General features: G+C 41.7%; 1 protein-coding gene across 1 annotated transcript in view; it reads right to left on the bottom strand.

The window, feature by feature from the left end:
* THSD7A (thrombospondin type 1 domain containing 7A) overlaps window positions 1–20,693 on the bottom strand; it is a 337,784-nt gene extending 317,091 nt beyond the window's left edge. The window contains 1 exon segment of the mRNA XM_078860548.1: window positions 20,258–20,693. The gene's annotated coding sequence lies outside the window, so the exon portion shown is untranslated.
* Between the last annotated feature and the right edge of the window lie 702 nt (window positions 20,694–21,395).

The raw sequence follows: 21,395 nt of genomic DNA, 5'->3' as shown, positions 1-21,395 counted from the left end.
ATCTTATCATGGCCTTGCCCCACAGTATCTTTCCTCTCTCATCTTCTACTATGCCCCCTTTCCTCCTCTTCGTTCGCAATCTTCTCTGTCTCTCTCCGTGCCCCCTCCTCCTCGTGCCCAATCCCATTTTCGGTCCTTCTCTCTGCTTGCACCCCTCCACTGGATTAAACTTTCCCTGTACAATGAGCAGTTCCCTCCTTAACTACCTCTTCCCTATTGCCCATCATCTTCCCTCCACCTCACCCCTCCACTCCTTCCCATCCCTCCCCAACCCTTTCGTGATCCCTAAGTACCCTCTACTGCGGTCATCAATTCATCATTCCTTGCACACCCATGCCATCTAAAACATTCTATTCTGTCACCGTTTTTTAAACTATGCCAAGCGCCTTGAGCAAAGGCGCTCTATAAATTTAAAATTAGATTAGATAACCATAACATCTCTCTACCAAAACTGCTCTTTAATTGTATATACTATTTCAACGAATGTCTGCCACTGATAATACTGCTGATATAGTCTCTTTCATATAATCATTACATAACATTTGCTTTTTAAAAATTCAGCACTTGCTTTATTTGTAGTCCGGATAGTACAACACTATGTAACACAATTTTTTTTAGTATCAATACTTTATGTGATAGAAAAGACACAAATTTGCCCGTTTTCTCATTGAAAATAGGTACATTTCTAAATATCACTGTCCTGGTCACAAAAGCAAAGTTTGTGGGGAATAATAGCCACTTTCTGTACTTTTGAGGCATAGGCAATTAGGAAATAACAATTACTACCCAGGAACAAAAAACAATGGGTTAAAATTCCTTTTTTTGAGTGTCATGATTGTTTTTTATTCATTCACATCATAGGAGTAAACTTACAAAGAACAAGTTAAACCTTAAAACATTTGCCAATAACACACCTTAGAAAAAATAGAGAGTAGGCAGATGTTTATGAAGTGACAATGGCGCTTCTTCAGAGCAAAGTTAGGGCACAAAGAGTGTAATTTATACCATGGGGCGCTGAGAAAAGTGGGGCATTTTTAGATGTGCGGCAAATTTACAGTTCTAAAATTGGCATATGAGCAGTGGAGCTTAGCTAGCTCTGTGCAGCCCAGCGTCCCACTGAGCCCACGAGGGACTCTGCAAGGGCCTACGGGCTACCCAGGACCACTATTTCGACAACTGGGACCAACAGGACTACGACTAAAATCACTGGAACTAGAACCAATGCCACTGGAACTACTACCGTGAATGCTGGGACCTCCAAGACTACCCAAACCACGGGGGGGGGAAAACACTTAGACCACTGAAAATAGCACTCAGAGCACAGGGATTTCCAAGTGATTTGATTCTCACGCACACAGATGCTTACCCACGTATAATATTGTTTTAAATTATACAGACCTTTGTCAATCTATTGTAAGATTAAGGTCTCCCCACACCATATCAACCATTCATGAGTTATTTGACCATACTTCACCACACTGGTCCATGCGGGTTGGTGAAGGTGGAGGAGCTTACGGCTAGTTTCCATATCAATCGCCACTCCTGTTACCACACGAGTTCTACGTCACATCAGGATGCAAATGATGGTCTCAGCAAATGTCTCCAGCATCTCCCAAAAAAATATCTTCCTCTCAGTCGTTCGCTTGGCCCCCATCTTTCAAGAGTTATTCAAACCTTTTGAAGGAGCTGCACTGGTTGCCAATACATAAGATAGTCCAATTCCAGGTTGCAAAGACAACCAGCCCCTCCCCACCCAGCCCCACCCCTCCCACCCAGCCCCACCCAGCCCCTCCCCACCCTCCCCACCCAGCCCCTCCCCACCCAGCCCCTCCCCACCCAGGACCTCCCCACCCTCCCCACCCAGCCCCTCCCCACCCAGCCCCTCCTCAGCCTCCCCACCCAGCCCCACCCTCCCCACCTAGCCCCACCCAGCCCTCCCTCCCCTCCCCACCCAGCCCTTCCCTCCCCACCCAGCCCCTCCCTGCACGACAGACGGACGGACACAATAATCTCCTGTGGGCTGGTGTAACCAGGAGGTTCCTACCAGTATTAACCCTGTCATGTCTCTTTAGTTTCTCCCACAGGGAGGTATACGAGTTCGAACCATATATATACATCGCGATCTTCTTCGCCCATACTTTACAAATCACAGGTTTAGATCAGATGGATGCTGCTGACGCAATAGCAACAAAATATACAAGAATCTGCCAGTTACATAATAGTGGTTGCGAGGGATGCGATGAGCGTAAGACGGGTTGAACGAAAACCCGTTGCCAGGGGTTATCCACTAAAACATGAGTTCGTGAATAACAGTAGTACAACGATATAATTAGTTAAAGAAAACGGAGAACAAAGAATACATTCGCCACCAATGTATTTAATAACTGTGGGCTGCGGTCAGGCTGACCAAGTCACACCGGAGCATGTTGCGGTTTTGTACGATTCATTGTAAATGCCAAAGGCTCCAAACGGCCAAGCGGACGCAACTTAGGAATTCAACGTCCCAGGCTATTTCACGTGGCTGCCTTGTTCTGTTATAAGGTGATGTTATCACCGTATGTGGATGTGGTTTTTTTTATTCTGTGATTGTTTGTTTTTATTTATAGTGAACAAGTAAAATATGATTCATGTACTGTATATGCTCAAACAATAAGCCGCAATTAAGAATAGGTAGACCTCATTTGTGACGAAATTTGCCAACACCTAAAGGAGGGTAAAGTGCATTACAGAATCGTAATGGGTGACTTTAATTCCACGTAGGTAAAAGGTGCAGATGAGAGGATAATAGGTAAGTTTGGCATTGGAATAACGAATGAGAGTTGAGCATCTTTAAGAGTTTGCAGCTTGCAAAGCCTTGAAAATAAAAAATAACAGTTTTTTTTAATACATAAGCTATGACGCGACCCCAGAGTTCTGCCATACGAATTGCACTTAAATATATCCAAAGAGGGAGCAAAGTTAGTTACGGGAAGAAATAAAATAATTAAAATGCAGGCCAACAGTTAGATGATTTTATAGCCCTCGTGAAACTCTGATAAAAAGATAATCCATGATGATTTAGTAGAGGACCCACCTGCGGATCCTATAGTTTTCAGCTTCACAGCGAACTAAATCCAACAATTTAAGGAGTTATTTTAGTTGCGCAACTCCATTAATCGGCAAAACAATGAATATAAATGGAGCTGAGTTTCACCGTAACCACTTTAGGCTAACTCTAAAGAAACGACACAGTCGCTCGAACGTGCAGTGGGATGAACTGCAGGAAAAGTTTGAAGAACTTAAAAGATTCAAGGATGGCTGCAAAGAAAAACAAAGATTATGCGTAACAAGTTCGCTCAACAAAATAAATATATATATATTATGTCAGATGAATAAAACTGGAAAATACAGCAAGGATTTGAAAATTGTACAGAGATCAAAATGATTAAATAAAGAGGCGGATGCGAGCCGGTTGGAGTGCTTTTTGGAAGCTGAATCTGATCGTGTGAACCAACGTGCAAAGAGAAAGTGATGAATAAATGTGCCTCACTCGCTGTGACGGATGGTTCAGAAACATGGACAATGTCAGGGAAGATGGGGAGAAAAAGGCTCAAGAGAGTGCACGGAGAGATGCATGCTTGGGATTAAACTGAGACACGGAAAGGGCAACACATAGATGACAGTACATCTGCAGATTAAATATATCATTTCGATTTAATAAAAGTAAATGTGCTTGGACAGGACACGTAGCTGCAATGGACCGTAATCTGTGGGCGAGAATAACTACGGAATCACAGCCCAAATGAGTGCTGGAGCGACGAGATCGCCTTGCGTGCAGGTGCTGCGTGGATTGTTGCATCACTGACCTGTGAAAGATTGCAGCGACTTAGGAATGCCTTGAGTGGATTGACCATGGCTGGTGATGATGACACTATGCGTGTTTGCAGCAACTTATGCATTCACATAGAGTCTCAGCTAACAAAAGACAGATTGTGTTTACAACACCAACTATCAAAAAGGCTGGCTTGCAATTAATACACTTAATCCAGTCATATACAACAACAACACTGAGTATTTGGCACCGAATGTCAACAAGGCCAAGAATGATTATTGGGGTTCTGTGCACCAGAGGAAAAAGCGTTAAATGATCACTAAGTACTCACACCTATGCATATATATTTAGAGATGATAGAGAAGGCATCTGTTTAAAGTTGCGTCAAATTACAGAATCCAGCTGAGCTAAATCAAGCTAGTAAGAGTAATCATGCTGTTTTTGCTAATTTCACAGCCGCTATATGAAGAAAAAATTACAATATTGAGTAATCTTCTTGGTTCATTCGGTAAAGTCACGTAGAAGGGAAATAATAAAAATACAACAATAAAATTATCACTACGTTTCGATTGCAACACAAGCAATCGTCATCAGGTGTGAAAACCACAGCAAGAAAATTTGATGATTATTGCTTGTGTTGCAATCGAAACGTCCTGAGAATTTTATTGTTTTATTTTTATTATTATATTTTTTCCCTTCCACGTGACTTGACCGAAAGAACCAAGAATATGAATCCCTGCAGTCACGAAAGCTTTAAATTGAAAAATTGCGTAATCTGTTTAAGCGTTGAAATAGTATTTTATACGTTTAAATTATTACGATTAGTAAAATGTACAGCTCTTTATTGTTCCACTCCGTATGTCGTATTGGTCAAGTGGGATATTTGCCCATACTGTACTTGAGTGCAGGTTGGTTAAGATGTGGTTCAGTTAGCACTTGCTACTGATGTTAGCGGTGGGCAGGAATACACCGAGGTTACCGGGTTCACACCGGAGAATGCTAACCCCTGCATCAATGCTCCAACCCTAGTTACTACAACATAATAGTGACACATTTAGGGATGCTTCCATGATGTAATGAGTACACTGGACTTAAAATCCAGAGGTTACTGGTTTGATTTTCTGGCGTGTCAGCTGAAACGTTGGAAAAGTTTCTGAAATCTCCCTGCATCTGTCCATCCGGTAGAAATGTGTGACCAGTGTGGAAGAGTAGGCCAAATACCTTATAATGAGGCTCTCTAGAGCAGAGGCATGAGCGTGTAATAGCAAGGCTTGACTTGTACCTTTTCTAGTAGTAGTTTACATTTTCACACGTAACCTGCAAAGTATGTCTCAAGGTATCACCTGTTCATGATTAATTTCCCAAAGAACTGTAGGCATCTGTCCAACGTCTGTCAGTCATTAAAACATTAAGAACTGTGCTATCTAGCCCATTACTATCATTATTAGTCCACACAACAAATAACCTTGAAAAAAATGGTTCATTAGTATCGTTTTTATAATACATGGATAATTTTTTTTTAAGAACTAATTATAGAAATAGAAAATGACATTCGGTAAGTATTCAATGTTTCTTCCTTCATTTCAGCATGTTAATTATCTTTGGAAATTTTCATTCCAACCCTAACTGTGTACACATTTATGTACAGAATTTCACATTTTTTTTTAATAAAAAAATACAAAACAACAACTGCATATATCTTGCAATATAATCAACAAGATTAATTTCATCCTTGGAGAAGCCTGATGAAAGAGTGACTGTCTGCAGAAAAACAAAGTGGGCAATTATTTTGGTCTTGGTTGAAGGTCCTTTAATATGTCATTTAAAAAGAAACTCAGAAACGGAATACAAAAAAATGCATAGCCTGTTGCAACAAAAAAGGTGTGCTGCATGTTTATTTCAACATGCTTTTAAAACGACACCAAAATGACAATGACAAACTTCAATTGCCCATACTCATGAATCACTCCCGTATATCATAATAGCGTTCTGTTATAATACATTAGCATTTCATCATTGTGTTTTAAGACATTTGTTTGCTTTAATCACATGTTTGTTGATTTATTTCTCAACCGTAATATCAGTGCTTACATATTACGGATGACCTATTTTTCTGAAGATCACACATCTGAACTGGCTTTGCGCGGTGGTACAGTGTGTAGAGGCCTCAACACAGCAGCAAATTGACAAAAGGCATTACTTACTTTAGATTTTTTTTGTTATTAAAAAATATATAATAATATTATTTTTTTTCGTATGAAATTATGTTCATGAGCCGTTATGCCAATGTCGAGGTCTACGAGATATGAGCGGGCTTCAGGAGGGAGTTTGTATAATGTTGCTATCCCTCCATTGAAGGAGCGCAGATAAGTGGTTATTATATTGTCCATAGTTTGGGTTGGATGGCCACAGTGTGATTGTGGCTTGCCTTAAATTTCCCATTCATTAATGAGATGTGCGCATCAGCCTGTTGGTGTTCTGATGTGGTTGATGGTCCACCATTGTCTTTGCGGAGGAAATGTCAAAGCCAGGAGGTGAGATATTTTGGGTCTCGATTGAGGTGTTTATTCTGGACATCCGCGTTGGTCCCACTCTGTTAGCCAGCAATATTCCTGATCTAGGTGATATTCTAGGATGGTGATAACGTGATCCCAGAAGGGGGATCGGAATTTGGGTCGGTGGTGAGACACATTGTAGAGGTCTTGGCTGTTATTTAATCATGCATGATGAAATACTATATATAGCACAATATAAAGTAATATTTCTATTGTTCTTTATATTATTTGACTGATTCTGTGAACTACAATGCATTGAAATATGGTAGTAAAAGTTGGAGAATGCTTTATATTATAAACATATTTTACGTACGGAGTTAAATATAGTATACGAGAGTGTTTTAATATTTTAATGAATATCACATAGGCAGATACACTCAGTAACATAGCCGCTGGCAACGTGTTTTTACGTGGCTGAGGATAGGATGTTTGCAGTGAGTCTCAACGACATCATAGTGATCCAAAAAAACGAATCTTGCCAGTCTGCATTGGAAACCAGTCAGAAAAAAATGTATTTAAGTCTCAGCCTCGTGCCGTTGAGTTAGTGAACCAACATGGAAAGAAAAGTGTGAAGACACATTGAAATTGCGTACACGTTACTTATCACACAGTAACTGAGTGATAGGAAGACTTCTTAATAAATGAAACTGAAAAAACTGAAAAATCTGTTATTGTAGGACTCAGGCCTGGGTAAAATATTAATATTTAAGAATGATAATTTGCAGCAGAGGTTGGCAATGGTGGTGGTGGAGTGGTTTGCACACTGCCCCATGAGCCGTTGACCTGTCGGTTCATTGTTGAATGATGACATCTCCATATCTGTCACTCATGAGAGTTGTTTGGCCATACTCCACCAGAGTGCAGCTTAGGTAGGGTAAGCCCAGGACCAGTTCAGATAGTATAGCACTGATGTTAACCATGGCCAATAACGCAACTCAAGCTGTCAATTCATAGTGCAATGCCACTGCTCTACCCTGATCCACATATTATCCTGGACTATAGGCTACACGTATATTTAGGCACCCCTAGAGGGGTTGCCATTGGGCTTACCATTACACAGCCTGCCAGCTGACGACTGTGGTTCCTTGCTCTGGCTGCAGGTTCACCAAGCCGCGATGAACGGGGCTTGTTCATAATATTCTTGGGTTTTTTCAGTAAAGTCACGTAGGTAAAAAATTAAAATTAATAAAAGTAAAATAAAAATAAAATAATCTAATGCAATAAAATAATATATTTTTATTTTTTACCGAAAAAAAACAAGAATATGAATCCTTGCAGTCACGAAAGCTTCAAATCTAGAACTTGTTCATAATGTTCCATGGCTTATTGGAGAAAGCACCAGAGAAGGCCCCTGAAGAGTCGGTCCCTGTTACAGGATAAACCTTGCACAATGATTCATTCAGGCCACCGTTGTTCATAATACGAGTGGCTTAAATTGGTGCGGATCCTTAAGACACATTACAGCTGGGACATTTCATTTCACTGGTGAGAAGCATATTTCCCTATGGGGTAGAATGCATGGAGGAAGGAGAGGCCTGACATATATTAGTTACTAGCTTATTTCAAACTAATTTGTTCTAATGTTGGTTTAACAGCAGATAATGAAGGTAAGCGGGTATTCAAAAGTCTAATGAATATAATATGATGCGCCACAGATGACCAATGCTAAAACGGAAGCTCTCATGGGCAAAAAGTCCATTCTCAGTATAGACTGCAGGTTCAGTGCATCTCCTAAACTCTGAAGCTGGCAAGAAGTGTGCGTCGTGCGAGTCTTCATTGATCCCAAGCTCGTGTTTCCCTCCCGCATATCTAATCTCTGCTACATCTCCCACATCTGCCACTTCCTTACCCCATTCACTGGTGTAACCATTATTCATGCCTTCATCACCTCATCACCTCGAGCTCCGCTGCGTCGAGGGGCCGGAGGGGGCTAATCCCCACCGCCGAAGGCTCAACATCTCTTCTAAATTATTATAGTCGAGTAAAAAAAAAATGTCGTACAATATTTAACACCGGTGGCAATTACGTATGCACGTTCAACTTTTTTTTCACCGTACGGAGGCAACCGTGCTCATCAGAGGTGCGGGGAATTAAGCGGTGGCTGTCGGTACTCTTCCCTCGTATACTTAGGGGGTGAGAGCTATAGCAGGATGGGTGATACACAAAGTCACTCATCGTATGTACTTGCTCCAAATGGTTTTTGTATCCTCACCTTTAAACAAGGTCACGCGAGAGGGTCAATCACCTCTCGCCTTGACTTCCTTTTACAGTCTCGCCAAATCCCTCCTCTCTAAAGTGAGCTAAACAATTATCTACAATGCTGCCATCACTGAAAAAAAAAAGATCAAATTACACCAACCGTCATATCCTTTACACGTGCTGTCAATCCGATGCCAAATTGGCAACAAGATCACCTTCACCATATTGAATATTTTGCATGGAGTTGACGCGGCCTGCCTCTTCCCCTCTAAATGTTGCCCTACTCCCATTGCTGTACTCTGCTTACTTCACCAAGGCCCTCCCCACAAACCCTCGACCAAGCTCCGTTCAACAGGAGGCCACTCCTCTGCTGCTTCCTCCATATTCCGGCCCTTCTCCCCCTAGGCCTCTATGTTGCTGGCTCCCTGCGCCTGATCAAGGCTTGGCTCAAGACACTTCTTTACTGTCTATGATTGCATGTCAGTCATCACGGAATTGACTCAGGTATGAATATACGGCACCTCCCTTAATATTTTTGCGGGGGGGGGGAAGATACGTTCCTGGAGAATAGCACGAATATTGATGCTTAAAGCTTATGGGAAAGTTCGGTTCGGGGCATAAACATATTACTGTAAATGTCTACCGATTTTCACGTAATGTCTTATATGTATGTAGAACTTCTTTCTCACCATAGGTAGCCAACCGTGCTAATCGGAGGTGCGGGGGGAGGACAACAAACTTAAACACAAAAAGCAGTTCTAAAGAAGTGAGTTTTCAATTTCGATCTAAAAGTTGCATGGCTCCAATGGCTTCCGAATATCGGAAGGAAGAGCGTTCCAGACGTCTGCAGAAGAGCATTTTGAGATGCAGCTCCATTTATACAATGGATAAAATAAAAATTGTATTGTACCTTGGCAGTGTACATTACTTGCATGCTGAAATGCATAGATATGCTAACATCAGGCACATATGTTGGCATGCCTTCCATCGCACCTCTGATTAGCACAGTTGGCTACGTATCACGAAGTTCAACATACGTACATGTACATGGGGTCTGTGGATACTACCATTGATTCCTTTTAGATTATTATTACTGCATTTCTGTGTGTATTGCACTGGTATATTTAATGTTTGCATGATTTGCATATGGACATAAAGTATACGCATGCTGCGATGCATTAAATGAAAACATCTACATAATGTGACATCATGAGCATGTTGCGGACAGCGCGGGTAGCAAATAATTGACTCTTTTACATTTTTATTTTTAAACAAAGGATTAAAATCAATGGCCTAATATAAGGCCATTAATGACCAGACAACATAGGAGACCATGACATGTTCAATAAAGCAGATGCCTGCCAAAAATCAATGTTAGAAAAAAACTGAATAAAAGAATATTAAATTGCCTGCATTTGAATTCTGAGCATTTTAATGTGTGTATGAATTCACAGGTACAGTATAAACCACGGCTTGACATCCACTTTTATAATAGTTTTTTTTCATTTTCACGTTAATTTATTTCCATTTATTGTCTCCATAGCCCCCGATAATCTATTTAAATGATAAATATAAAACACATTATCCTTAAAACAGTAAAATCTGTAATTTGACAGCACACAGAGCTCAGCTAATTGCTGAGCCGATTTATAAAATATGCAGCTAATTGACAGTAAATTAAAGCAACCTTTTTTTAAAATGTAAAATTATGATTAGCTGTATGCAGCATTTCAGTGCTAAGCCATACATACATTTCTGGGGTTTTTTTAAAAGTACTATACCGAAGACAAATTAGTTCTTGTTAATTTACACAAATCTAAAAATATACAGGACCCAATGTGATCCCATGTATGTGCATCACAAATTCTGTTAATAATCTATTTCACATCAAGATTCCACTTGCAATGATGCCTTACATCATCATGGGACCTCCTTTGCCAGTACCAAAATATGAGAATAGTTTTTTTCCCCTTTTTTCTGGCAACAAAACAACCTTTTACAAGGAACACACTAATAATATATGCATCGTCTTTGAAACTGATTGGTCCACACCAGAGGCAGCTTTCTTTTGAGCCTCGTCTCAAACGATGTTAGACCAGAGGACTGACATCATGTTCCATAGTCCACAAAAGAAAACCCCATTCCACAGTCATATATAGTATTACAAAATAAGCAAACTATGGACATTCGCGTGATTTAATTTAATGCATTACTCATTAACCACAGAACAGATTATTAGGTATGATGCAATGGACCAAGTCACTATATATACACAAATAGGTTGAAATGTGTTTCAAATGTGGTCGTGTCAGCAACAAGTCAGCAACCCTTACACAGTGTCACAATGTGATGTGCCATAGGCAAAAGGATAATGAAGATGTTATTGTGTTTCCTCTTTTTTCTCATGTATAATACAAAAGTAATTAAGTCAAGTCATACATGAGTCTGACCCTGCTTGTGTATGTCTATTTATGCGTGGGATCAGATCTGTAATGCAGGAGAAACAAAGGATTGTATTCTACGTTGGCTATTTCTGTCACTTCGTTGCATTTATTTCCACAGTCATTTTGTTACCTTGTAGTGTAGCACAGTAAAAACTGCACTCACCATGGAATAAATAATTTATGGAATGTAACAAAAAAAATCGTATTATTATATTTCACAAATTTAAGTCGGCTACCTGTGATAATACGGGGCATATAGGTTAACGGAATTATCCCATCCCTCCTTAGCCATCACCGGCCTCTCGGCCAGTCTACCGACAGGACTCAGCCGAAACCCGATTCCATTTAGATATGTAGATGAGCTTTTGAACAGCTTAAAGCTTTTAAGTTGGCCCATTGCTAATAGCGTGCGGGTTATTACAAAAGCAAATTGCAGGGAATATAATGTGTAGCACAGAAGCATCGACCCTAAAAGGGGCTGGAAACTATTAAAAGAAGGGGAGGCTCCAGGCCAGACAGGCAGGAGAACAAATACAACTCACGCCTTCCAGTTGGTTCAGCTCTGAGAGCACACAGCAATGAGATTGAACAGCATAGCAGGGGTCAACTTGTCACAGGGCATTTAAAAATAGCTGGTTGCAGCTCTTTTCTTTCTAGTGCCCTCATAAAACGCACGCACACACACACACATGCACAAGCAGCCTACACTTTCACAGACTGAAAGAAATGGAGCCTGTGCCAATCGTCACATAATCTTGTGCTTTCACTTGGGAATGCTATGCTGGCTGATCTTGTCCCCCGCATGAGTCCACAGCGCAAACTTATTCCCATTAGACCCTGCCTTTTACTGCAATAGTTGGCCCAATGTGAGGTACTGGCAAATATTGCTCATTGGACCAATATTTTGCCAGATAAAATTGAAACATTTTCATTTTTGAGATGCATTCGTTTGTAAAGTGTCGAAAATGAAAGCAATTTTACTTTTCATAAAATGGATATGGAATATTTATTTTGAATGAACATCGTGTTTCACTAAAGAAATTTTATCAATGCCCTTTCGTTGAAACTCAAACCATTAACCACGTTGATATTTTCCTTTCTTCATGCCATGTTTTACTTCCGTATATTACTGCATATTTTACAACTAAAGCATCCTTGTAAATCCTGTATTTAAAACACGACGTTACAAGTGTTGATAATGTATAAGCATGCCGATTTAGGTAATAAACATACAATAGCATACATGAATAACAGAAAAACTGATATTTTCCTGAAAATAACTGAAGCAATGTAAGTCTATGCATGAACATGAGCTGCATCATAGTAATCATAAACACATAAACTTCAGCAATATAACACATTCGGCACAAAATCAATATAATGTGTTTCAGTCATTCCGAGGCTTAAAAAGCCAATTATGTTTGTTTACAATGTGCCTTCACTGGGATATTATTTACCCTCCTACATGGTACAATAACATCAAAGCCTTTTCACAATAGATCCATTTCCGGGATATATTTCTAACTTTAATAGCTCGCACAAGCTTAGCCTACACTAATCCAATTTACAATGAGACTCAAAACACTGAAGAAGTTAATGAAGAAATTATACGATACTCCTGCGGTGAATCTTCGTCTGATCTCCTAATGACATAAGATGGCACAACTTCTGTACCAAGTCCTGCCAAAATCTAATTAGCGTGCACATGTGTCCATTTTTGACACCTTTACCACAAGGTGTCATTGCTCCATCTACTGCATGCATTCCACATGCAATCCTAAATATTCAGCATGATCTCCTGAGCAAGTAGCATACATTTACAAGGGGCTGTGAAAAAGCTCGTCAAATATTTAGCTTATTTCTTGGTGTAATGCCCTCTGGTGTCATAGATCGCTGCAATAAGAAAGTAAATGAGAGTTAACGTAGATTATTTTACAGGTATAATTTTTTTTGCATGTCAATTTTTTTTACAAAGAGCACGGGGGCATTTGTGCATTATACAAAACCATCAACAGTTCCAAATTAATCGTTTTCCAGCCGATACGATTGTTTCATATGTATAATGCGTTTTCTCTAAATTTACAGATTGATTTAATACATTCAAATGTCTTACATGTTTTAGACACCGGTTGTGCTTATTTTAAATATACAAATACATACAAATGACGTAGATTAAGTTCCGACATTAGATGTTGATTTTCTCCGATGTTCAGTTTCCTGGTTTGACGTGTCCATGATGCACACCTTCCTTGAACTCATCTTTGCCGACCGAAGCCTCCCGCAGTGCACCAAGTGTTATGCAACACACACGTAAACTCGTTCTTAATGAAGCATGAGAAATGGTCTTTGGACATTGCTTCAATTCCTCTAACGTGAACATCCGAACCAATTTCAATATACAGTCGCAGTCCTATGCTTAAAAAATTACGAACAATAATATACGCAAACGTTAAATTGCTAAAGATGTTCCCTCAATCCCACTCAACCTTCTTTCCAATCCATCCAAATTGTGTAAAACCGTGAATGTGCACTCAGCATGTGGTATAACCACAAGGGGGTGCGTTAGATAGACGGAAACACACACACACACTACCGTATAGCATGGGGGTTTAGGCCCACGCCTGCATATTGCACATTCGTTTGTTGTGGTAGTGATGATGCAGGCTTGCGTCTCAAGGCGCATTGCGGAAGACACGCAGGCATTCGCAAGTCTGCATGCACATGGGCACCAGGGAAGTGACAAACACGAATGATCACATGGAGAGAGAGACACAGCCACACACACAGCTGAGGCTTCAGCTGAGGCTGCTGCCAGGTCGTGGCTTCATTTTGTCAGGAAAAACTTAAGCCATCAAAAAAGCGTTTTTGCCTAAGTAAGGTGAGATCTCGGGAAGGATGGGTCACATGTGAAAAGCAGCATGTGAGAATGCTAATGGGTTTGTCGAGATTCTTGCCAGGTTCATGCAGGTCTGGGCGAAGTGGAGTCATGTAAATCATCATCATCAGCAGCCATGTTCAATCAACTGCTGGAAGAAAGCCTCCCCCAATTCGCCACCATCAATCATGATCCTCCGATGTCACGTCCACGTAAAAATCCTGCTCCACTCTAAACCACGTGATAGCTCCATCTCTTGTACAGCATCCTGAGATACGGTTGCATGCAGACTCTTTACAGTCCCCTGTTGCAATTGCATATAATGTAAGTAATTGCATTTGCTTGTCAATGCACTCACGAATCATGTGGTGCATTCAGGCCGGTTCAGTTTAAACAACAAATGGCAGAATCAATCTTTCCTCAGTGAGAAAAGCAGAGAGAGAAATGAAAAAACAAGCGGGAAAATAAAACTGTCTCGGGCTTATTTATGAAGTTTAAAAGACGGAGGACAATAAAAAGCACTTGGAAGAGAAAGGAGACAAATTCGGTTGTAAAAAATACAATTAAACAAAGTGAAGGCAACTTCTTGGTTCTTTCGGTAAAGTCACGTGGAAGGGAAATAATAAAATAATAAAAATAAAAAACGCAAGCAGCCGTCCTCAGGTTGTTCACGTTAGAGGAATTGAAGCAATGTCCAAAGACCATTTCTCATGCTTCATTAAGAACGAGTTTACGTGTCTTTTCGATTTAAAGCTTTCGTGACTGCAGGGATTCATCTTCTCTCATTCAGACGCTGTCTTTCCGACAGACCTGTTCTTCACCTGAGGACGGCTGCTTGCGTTGTGGCCGAAACGTCGTGAGAATTATTTTATTATGTTTTATTTTTATTATTTTATTATTTCCCTTCTACGTGACTTTACCGAAAGAACCAAGAAGATGAATCCCTGCAGTCATGAAAGCTTTAAATTGAAAGTGAAGGCAACCAAATGCATATTTTAATAGCAATCGACTCGTGGTCTGGAGTCAATGCAAGTGTTTGCTATTAGCTACAGTGCTTAAATTAACAGAAGAGGGGCCGTCCATAAATGACGTCACGCGATTTTGGACGATTTTTGACCCCACCCCCCTCGTCACACGGCGTCACAAAAAGTCAGACACCCCTCAAATATGACGTCACAAAGCTCTGCCCCCCCCCCCCCCCCCAAATATAAAACATGCTTCAAATCGCGTTAAACTATTGTCATTGTAGTGTGCATTTAATGTGGCGCTGCACTCTGGTGTTGTATGAGAAAATATGTATTAAAAAGTCTATTTAATTGAGTAGAACGTGTTGTCTATATTTATTTAAAGTTGCGCATTTTGATGTGACGTCATATTTCTCAACCCCCCCCCCCCCCATCGTCACACATCGTCACAAATGTCTGACCCCCCCCTAGGTGCGTGACGTCATTTATGGACGGCCCCAGAGATTCAAACAAAGCACGATGTTAACAAGATAATGGATACTTCCCGATGACGGATGGTCACTACATGAGTATGACTACAATGATTGTGTCAATGAAAAGTATGATATGCGTCATATATATGTTATAGAGCGGTAATTGTAGCGGTCCGTGCGCTGTGCTACGAACCTGACGACACGGGTTCGATTCCCGCTCACGGCCAACACCAGTGACGATTATCTGAACCGGTCCTGGGTCTCCCGTAGGTCGACTCAGCCTCAAATTGAGTATCTGGTGCGGTGTGTAAACATCGCCACGAGGGAGACAAAGGTGGCCGGACGTGATGGTGGCCACCCAAACCCTCGTGTGCCGTGTCGGCCTTACTAGGTGCTCGCAAACAGCACTTGCCCGTTAAGGCTATACGTGGGATCTTTGTCTTATAGGGATTGTGTGTGCGCGCTTCTGCACTGGTTTTGAATACAAGCATTGGTTAAGTTCAAAGAATCGGGCAGAACGATGGTACGATTTGCACGTTTCGGATTAGGTTTTTTTGCTAACCTTTGAATGTTCTCACCAGCATTACGCACAAATAAATCCACTGACTCTACGATCCGCTACTGTGGCTATATACAAGCATGTGAAATCTGGGATCCGTGCAGTTACCGGAATAAATGGCAGCTGGTGCGGATGATGAGCTGCAAACTGATCAGCCTGCAGATCAACTCCATCAGGACCAATCAATAACAGCCCCACGTGAAGATAAACACACCATTACAGCCACACACACAAATGGTCACTGCCCGGAGATCTTGGCTAATGCTTTGCATTTTCATTTCATACTCAATCTGTTTCCCCCGAGCCCAAACACTGCGGTGTCAAAGAGGGGCAATGCTGCAACATGTCCGGAAGACAAACTTGACTTCTATTTAATGAAAAATAAGAATAGGCTTCACCCTTTCTGGAAATAAAACAGGTGTTAAGATGTTCAAACACCAAATAGGCACTTTCACAAGGCATCAAGTCCGCATTATCCACACATACTTGTGGCAAAACATGCAAACATACATGCTCTTATAATATATGTGCATTGTCTTTGAAACGGATTGGCCTACACCAGAGACGGCCTTCTTTATGGCATTGTCTTACCAGACCAGAGAACGTCAAAAGGCCAGCAGTACAAATACAATGCAAGCATCAGATAACACGTATACCCCAGGTCGAACAGTTATTAAAGGGCCCATAGATGTGACTTCTATTTGTTCGTTGGAGGAGGCATGCGAGCCGAAGGAGACGTTGGCGGGCAGCTGTCCTGGTAACAGGTAATTAACAATTAATAGCTCAGCTCCTCTACCTTTCTATTCCCATGGGATGCAATGTAATGCCAGCAAAGCCTACAAAGCCTTCTGCCATGTTGCTGAATGTCACGCCTTTAACCCCGCCAAAAACAGATCCTGGGATCCCAGCGCTGTTATGGACATAATCCAGAGGCAGATTCTCACTTAATTTCCCAGGCTGTGGCTCAGCACCACAAACGGAGGTGGCTGGAGCCTTACAAAAAATATAAATATAATATATGTAATAATATAGATAATTTCGGCAACAACAAAGAAGGAACAGAATCTTAATTATTTTTTTAGCTTATTTTTTTTAAGACTTCAGATGTAAAAAATAATATCCTCAGTCAAAGGGGTTAAAATGTATCTGGACTGTCTAATCACCTGACCTAACCTTTGCCAAAAAAAACTGTTTCTGAAAATGGCTATTGGTGATACTTTGCACTTAAACGCACATTACTATATTTATTTATTTTCCTTTGTAGGTCTGATTTGTTGTTGCATATGACACTTACATCAACATCGCGACGTTTAAAGTGTTGTGTTACGGAACGACTTTGTTCTACTCATTGATTTAAATAATTCCATACTATAGTGGTAATTTGTAAATGCACATTCTAACGTTTGATTTATTTTTCTTTTCACTTCATCGATTTAAAATTCATTTTATTTATTAATAACCGACAACTCAAGCAGATTCCCCCCCCCCTTTATTTAGAGGGCATTTTAAAGAGATTCCAGCATCACCCTCTCACACTCAAGATCGCTAAACCGCTATCTTCGATATGGCTAACATTATCAGTTACAGCTATCGACCAGAGAAGCAATGAAACTCTGCACGTGCTTCACGATACCAAAAAGGGAATATAATGGACGGGGGGGGGGGGTGGAAAAGACGGAAAAATCTAGAAACAACAATGCACAACACGTAAGTATCACCCTGTCCTTTAGCGAACCTGGCTGGGAAGAAAAAAAGACTTCAAATTTACACTAAATTATCCGACTGACCTCACCAGCAGGGGCAGTAATAGAATGAGATTTGTGCAAAGTAAGCTGGCTTCATTCTAATTAGGTGTCACGGGGAATGCTTCAGTGTCCACTGCCAGATTATGGCACATCTTCGTAATTTTTTTTTAGCAAATCCAGTTCCAAAATCTCCACATTTTCCAGTTACACCTCAAAATCTCTCTTTAAATTTACACGTCTTGCAAAGCAATGGGGTGTTCAGTTAGACACGGATGTTTATGTATTCTGCATCAACAGCAGGTGGCATAATGAAATGACTCTATGCTATAAAACGTTGAATAGCAAACGTGGTGGTTCGTTTTCCCCTGATGATCATAATGGTCAGATTAGAGATCCATTTGCTGTAAAAGAGCAATGTGAAAATATATTTTGGTTACTACCTTTCATTGTGCTCGTCAAAATAAGCCGTAGGATCCTACTTAAATTTGACTTGCCATTTTGTATTTAATCGATCGGTTACAGCCAGGATATTTTTATTTGCATCTCACCCTACCACACTGGCAAAAAAAATCTCACAAAAGCACAACGGCTCTGTATAAATGTTTCTTCAACAATAAACTCCACCATGACTCCATTTGACAATGTGGAGGTCAGAGGTGTATAGGTAGCCTTGATACCATGGGTTAAAACAAATTACCCATTAATAATAGGTTCTGTAATAACGTGTTGCCACATAACAATAAGCGAGGCTTGCTACTGCATCATTATAAGCAAATAACTTGTTTTCATGTCCGTTGATCATTATTTCATCATCTACCTACAAATTCCCAAATGCAGAACTAAATTACATGTCGTTCAGCTTTGAAAAAAAAACATTTCCCCACAGAATTCTTAACGCTTAACAGTTAAGTGACCGGGGCGTTTCAAAATAATCGTGCAACGGTCCTTTTTTTTCCATTTACTGCAATTTTGCATCACGGTCAGCATGATTCATGCATCATTTGCTTAAGCGAGTTTAAGCGATCTAACTGAACCATGCATTCAAGCTGTTGCGCCTGGCGTTGGCCCTGCAGCCGCTGTAATAACCACGCTGTGCTGGAAAACCGCGTGGACCCAATTCAGTTTCCGGCAACCAACAGATGCCCCCCCCCCCCCCCATAGCTGAAGGGTGATTAGTGTCACGAGCACGCATACAAGTACCCGAGAGCCAAAGATAAGCTAATGACATTGCTCCGTAAACACACAAAAACAAGCCAACTCGTGCTGCTGCTATATGCGGGTCAAAAGGGAGGGGGGGGGGCAAAAATGATCACAAATTAAATGGGCAAACATCAAAAGCAGTATTCTCCTGTAAATGGTTCATGAGACTCGGTGACACTTAACAGCATAATTTGAGCAATATTTCGTATTGGAATGCCACCAATCTCAAAATGAGCCTTCACTACATTTGTAACGCAATGTAATTCAGGAATTGAACATATGCCAAGTAAAGATCTCCACAACAGGATTAAAAGTGTTGGCATTTGGTTGTTTAGGTTGGCATCATGGAATGTGATGAATGGCTTAAGTGATAATTGGGCCATCTATCTCGTCACTCCATCCCTACTGTGCATGTAAATGTACACCTCCTAATTACATGCAGCACACACGCCCGCAAAACACAATTTGAGGCTGTTCTGTGAACTTACGCAATTATTTGAGTAAATCGATCAACATTATCATCTCAGTGAAACGAAGCACAACTGGCTTGCAACATCTGATTTACTCACTCTGTTGTGTGTGTGTGTACGTGCGTGTGTTTTTCCATTACCCAGAATGAAATAAGGTATTCCACCAAGAGCGAAGTTGACTCAATTATACTATTTCACATATCAGTCCATTTCCACAGCTGGTCTTGTTCATAGCATTCAGCTCTTGTTGATAAAAAAAATTGCCTTCAACGCATCCGGCTATTTTCAATCTTAAACACAAATCACTTCGTGTGCGCGTGGGTACACGCGCAGTGTGTGTGGTGGATACGCAGTGCACAGCATCTATTTGCGAGTCCAAACTCTAAATGGTTGGAGTGTATTTAAATGTTTTGTCAGATATCCTAAGCTGTTTGTCGATGCTATACTTTGTCTCCATCGGACGGTGCTTTTACTACTTACTGTGCTATTTGTAAAAGCGGCTCTCTAAGCCTCCCCTAGTGCTCTTCTACAACGCAATATGTTATCCTTCCAGCACCTAATGCACACTGACAAATTAATTGCGTGCAGCCATATACCAAAGTGGTGCAACTAATGTATCCATTTAACCGTGTGCCAACACAGGTTAACATTTTCCCCATCCCCTGTTTTATTTATTTATTTAAATCTCTTGCAACGTCCCTAACAAGCTTACGCAGTAGCAGTTCAGCACTGGGGTGGTGGGAAGTGAAATTCATTTAGCAAAGAGTACGACGTGAACCGCATAGAATCTGTTCACAGACAACCTTAGCGCTTTACAAATCAACAGAAAACAACATGAGCGACCACGCAAACACATAAACACATGCACTCATCCACTTCGACGCATACACATGTTAACAACAACAACAAAACCAACAAGCTCAAAGCATCGGGCTGAATAAATAAAAAAAGCAAGACTTACATTTACTCGTCTTCTCTAACTCACAAACGAGGCTTCCTGCAGATGTGCTGCGGTTGCTCATTTCACGCCTTATAAATTGGAATGTAATAATAACAATCAAGATGCCCGTTCCGGCGCGCCGTGGCTGCGACGTCGCATCCCAACGACTGTTGCTGCTGACTGCTGCTCGCTGCACGCTGCTCCTGCTGCTTGCGAGGGACATCTGCGGAGCGCTCCCCACGCAGCCTGGTGGGAGCAGCAGCGCCGCGCAGGCATCATCGATTTGAATTGTAAATCAGGGCACGCCTGCTCCTGGAGCTGCCCGCCTATCGTGCAGCGACGGCCACGGGGGCACGGGCTGCGCTGCACTGGATTGAGATGGGGCTTTGGTTGGGGCAGGAACGGCCTTGGGGGTGAGTTGGCCAGTGGCTGGCCTCAGATGTGGTTGAGCTGCGAACAACCGTTTGCTTAACGAAGGGGGGGGGGGGTAGTTGAATTGGACTGGGAAAGGCTGTTCAAGGAATGGATTATTGGGGTTTTTGGGGGGGTGAATTGTTGGATGTTATTAAGGCCTTGGGAGCAGAGCTGGCGTCGCGTGGGCAGAATTGGGCAGAATCCATGTGTATGTAGTAGGTTCAACTGAGTCACAGACGTTAACTTTGGAGGCAACACATTTATTAACACCAACACACGGGGTAACTGCCCCTCAACGGAATAACAACCTATGGTGGTGACCACCAGGCTAACTACACTAATCACACCGTAACTAGATACAAAGGACCAGACCCCAGCTCGGGTCCCGGTCCACGTGTTGGAGACTCTGTAGGACGTAGAACGTAGACGAAGGTTTCTTCAGGATGAACAATAGCACCGCTGCCTCTGGGGGACCCGGCTTATATCCTCTGCGGCATGGCTGGCTGCGCCCTCGGCCACGACCACCTTCCAGAATCCTCGAGCAGGATCTCGACCCGGACCACGTGACCACCCCTAGCCCCCACTTGGGGCCCCTGTGTAGACCTAACCGGCCACATGACCTCTGGGGTCAACCAGAGTGCCACGGCCCTTAGTAACCCCATCTCCATGGCCGGAACTCCCACACCCTATCCTGTAGGGGTCGGCACTGCACGCCGAGCGTGGTGCAAACCCAGCGCTGTCGATC

The sequence above is a fragment of the Lampetra fluviatilis genome, chromosome 10, assembly GCF_964198595.1.
Source record: "Lampetra fluviatilis chromosome 10, kcLamFluv1.1, whole genome shotgun sequence".
Lineage (NCBI taxonomy): Eukaryota > Metazoa > Chordata > Hyperoartia > Petromyzontiformes > Petromyzontidae > Lampetra > Lampetra fluviatilis.
This window is presented reverse-complemented; position numbering and strand designations above follow the sequence as displayed.